Genomic DNA, 4569 nt, shown 5'->3' with positions numbered 1-4569 from the left:
GCCGACCTCCAAGCAGCGCAACGCGTTGTGAGCTTGGAGGTACAAAAGGCCCTTTGAGAAATGTCAGCCCCTGCCTCTCTAACATTCTCTGCACGTCCCTGCCATGCACCATGCTGGAGGAGGCAGGAGTATGAGTATTAGGATGTGGCTTTAAGGCCCTGTTCAGACTGGCAGCCCAAATCCAGCCTAAATCCCATTTTTAGCCCATCCAGATTGGAATTCCATTTGTTTTCTGAAGTCTGAACAAAAGAAAAAGGACACACAAGTTCAAGTTTTGTACGAATCTGTCTTGAACCTCATTCAGAATGGCTGCGGGCTATATTGTCCAAATCTGACATTAGATGCCACCCTCAACCTTTCGGTCCCATCCTAATTTACAGTACACTTTAAAGTTATACCATGTAACTTTTTTTATAAAACAAATCTTAAAATTGTCCTAACTGTTAAATCGCTAAAGTTTTAGAACCCCCACTCTGTTATTTTCAGCTTCTGAAGCCTTCTCTTTATATGTTTTCTATGAGTTGTGAGGGGGGGAGAATTTCCCGGCAAAATGATGTCATCTCCCACATGATACACTACCGGCCAATCACAGCGCCGATCATACACCACTGGCCAATCACAGCGAGTCTTGCTGTCTCTAAAGGAAGTAGCTTCCCTCAGCAACTGTGTTTACATTGGTGAAGGAATCTTGCTTGCTACTCCCTCAATCCTGGTCTAAAAATGATGGGAGACGGCTCTACGGAATCGTATCGGCGAGGCGGAGGTGCTCGCGACGGCCGCGGGGGTCCGCGGCGACTCCGGCCGAAAAAGGCAATACCGCTACTGACCACTAGTTGAGCAGCTTCCACAGTACAGCTTTAAGGCAGAATAAGACATAATAAAGCCATAATAAGAAATAATGTGTTGGTAATTAGAACTAATATGTTTTATTAGACAGAAACAAAGACAGAATAGCAGAAAGAGCGGATACATTCTCTGACACCGGCACCTGCCGCGGAACTGCCACGGCAGGTACCGCCGCACCGGACCGGCAGTTTGAATGGCAGTCGCACTGCATCGCCGGCGATAGGAGTGGCAGTTCGACCGGCAGTCCCGGCAGTAGGACCGGTGGCCGCCGCACGGACTGGCAGGTCCCGTCGCGGTAAACTGCCGGTCCATGCGCTGGTGGCTGCCGCGACAGTTACCAGCGATGCCGGTCCTACCTACAGTTCAGTGCGGCGGCTGTCCTATTGCCGGCGATGCAGCACGACTGATGGGTCCCAGCCTAATTTACAGTACACTTTAAGACAGAATAAGACTGCATTTTCTGCTCTTCCTCTTCTGTCTCAGTTTTATGTAGGCCTACCTACATCTGGCTTTGTCTTTATGTACATATGTCCCGGGTCTGTATGTATGTATGTCCCGGGTCTGTATGTATGTATGTCCCGGTTCATCCCACATTGGCCGCCGCAGGACGCGTAATGAAATATCACCGCTTATTTCATAAATGAACGCCCTGCTTGATCATTCTAGGGAGCCACATCACAAAAGCATCAAAAGTAGCCGATCCGCAAGCTCAAATCGTGGCGTGAAGCGTCCCGTTTTGAGCTTGTCGATCTGCTACTTTTGCTGTTTTTGAATGTTTTTGAATCCTGAGATTAACAGAAAGTAACAGTTTTGTACAAGGTATGAGGTTTGAGGTTTCCCACCCGACGGGGATGATATCTAAAAAATGGCCAGGGGTGGGGGAGAGCGGTCAGCACAGACTCCAAAAAAACAACAACACATTGAATGTGTTTTTCTGTTTACGGTCGCGTGACGTTTGAAGTGGTCGAGACTCTCCAATGTGTCACAGCGTGACTGATGTGTTAGAGCGAGGAACGCTGTGGGTGCGGACGCATTGCACCTGTGCAACTATCTGCCTTGTGGCTTCCGATAACGTCCCACAATGCAATGTGTTCCCATGCATGGCAGGAAACCTCAGCTTTACACAACGCCCTCAAAATGCCGAGGTATTTGATGGGGAGACCACAAACGTCAACTTTAGCGAAGAGGTGGTCTTTCCATTTAAAAGGAGGGCTTCTGTAAACGGCCCTATAGTGTCTTTGTGCATTTCATTCGCCTTATTCAGACTCGCAGACAGAGCAATGCAGGGAGGGGTGGTCCGACAAAATTGCGAAACGTCCAAAACCAAGATAAGTGCCGAGAAATACGTCTCCTTACGAGCATGACTCATTGTCCTAATTCTTAATTAATGGGGCGGTTTATATCAGGGCCTCATCATCAGTGCATTCTTCTGGCTGAAGGGCTCTGAGGTTAGCCTTAACCTCACATGAAAATATTCTTCTGTGTGTGAGAACTGAACAGGCCTTTCACTGCACTGTGTGTGAGAACTGAGCAGGCCTTTCACTGCTGCTGCCAAGGGCTGAGCGGCTCAGCTCAGCTCTGCTCTTATTGTACTGAAGAGCATTGCTGACCCCTGCTGGTAAACTAATGGTATTAATTCAATTTGCATTAGAGGGGCCCCTATGTCAACATTCTCTCCACTTTTTATGTTTTGACATAATGAAATCAGATATTAAATAAAGCTTGAGATGATTTCAGAATTATTTCCATATTTCTCATTCTATCATTCTATCATTCGAGTGTACTGTAGACTATATATAATGGACAGTTACTTTGTTGACATGAACAAAGTAACTGCCTTACATATAGGCTAGAAGGTCAATCACAATACTGTACAGTGCCTTGGATAAAGGCGCTATATAAATGCACCATTTACCATTGTATTTACCATTTATCAAATGATAGTCATGTAGCAGGGTGGCAAGGAATTTACTTTTAAATAATAAATGACAACGCCACCTTGATGAGAGCTGCACCAAGGAACAGAATTAACGAGTAGGTAGGCCCACTTAGGTCGTTTCAATAAATCGGGTTCCCCAAACAGATAAGCACAATGAGGCATGAGACATGAACTTTCCCCCGAACACATTGACATTTATTCATAAGATCACAGGAAATAAAGGCAAGTATGGAACAAAGTAACAATATTTATTAAATACCTCATTAAAATAATAAGTTATCATACAGTTACCATTATATATTATAGCATAATGAGCAGACATTAAATGTGCTACAAATACAAAATAGCCTTCTGGCCAGTGGGCGACAACCATCTACAGGGGCACTAACTGAGGCCAGCCTAGGAGCACACGATGATCATAGTTAACGCACACACACAGCATGCAAGAAAGAATCAGAGCGACACCGTGAAAAGGTGCACGCAATCACGCCAAACAAACCTCTAAGGCTACAAAGAGTGAGACCTAGTGAAGCCCTCTGTAGTATAGGTCATCTGCACCACTCCGCTCTCAGGCTCTAGGTAAACTGCACACAGGACTCAGGATATGTGGGGGGAAAGAAACAAACATTAATATAAAATAGCTCAACAAACCAACAGTGCCAACACTAAATTCAATATAAACAAAGCAGCAGCGGTGAAATCTTAGCTGTCCATGTATTTCATGCCCTCTTGCAACAAATGCAACTCGGCACCTTAATGTGTGGCATGGAGCAACCCTGACATAAACAGAATTAAAACTGGAGACCCAGGTCACAACTCACAAGACCCACAGCCTAGTGGCTAACAGCCAGCCTATGTCTGGTATAGACTGCAGGGTATTTATACCATCACATTGATTGTCAATGAGGAAGTGGCTGAGCTGTCCTATGGAGGCCCCTGAGGCTCAGCTCTGACTGGCTACAGTTACAAGGATCAAACTAGGATTAGGTGGTTAAAATTGTTGATGAGGTTATACTTGATGTGAGAGACAGACAGACAGACAGACAGACAGACAGACAGACAGACAGACAGACAGACAGACAGACAGACAGACAGATAGACAGACAGACAGACAGACAGACAAATTAATAAATCATCATCATCATCATGTGTTGAAAGGGTTGATTTGTAGAATTGTGTAGGTTACATTGTTCTGACTAACATACATTATTCTCAATGTAAACAAGCCATAGTTAGCCTAGTTCCAGACCCTGAATCGCTAGCCACACCCCTTTAATTTGAAACGAAATGTCAATTCAGGCTGAGTGTCAGGCTAAGCCATAGTGCTTTCTTGGGTTTAAAACCCTAGACCCATCTGAACTGTCCTGTGTTTTTCTTATGCATAGGCTAGCTACTGCTAATAAAGTAGGCTATTCAATCAATCAATCAAATCAATCAATCAATCAATCAATCAATCAATCAATCAATCAATCAATCAAACAAACAAACAAACAAACAAACAAACAAACATTAATATTATAAACATATTATAACGCATCTTTGGTCTTTCTATAGCTTATTCTTGGACTGGGAATCCATGCAGTCGTCTTGTTGTAGTGTAGTGTAGATAGGCCTATGGTAAATGACCTGTGGTAGCCATGGCAACTCACGACGCACAGCCTAGGACGAGAGAGAGCGAGAGAGCGAGAGAGAGAGAGAGAGAGAGAGAGAGAGAGAGAGAGAGAGAGAGAGAGAGAGAGAGAGACGTTTGTTTGTCAGATGAAAAGATGAATTCCAACGAGGAA

Source organism: Nannobrachium achirus, assembly GCF_963921795.1.
Source record: "Nannobrachium achirus genome assembly, chromosome: 8".
In the NCBI taxonomy this organism is placed as follows: Eukaryota; Metazoa; Chordata; class Actinopteri; order Myctophiformes; family Myctophidae; genus Nannobrachium; species Nannobrachium achirus.
This window is presented reverse-complemented; position numbering follows the sequence as displayed.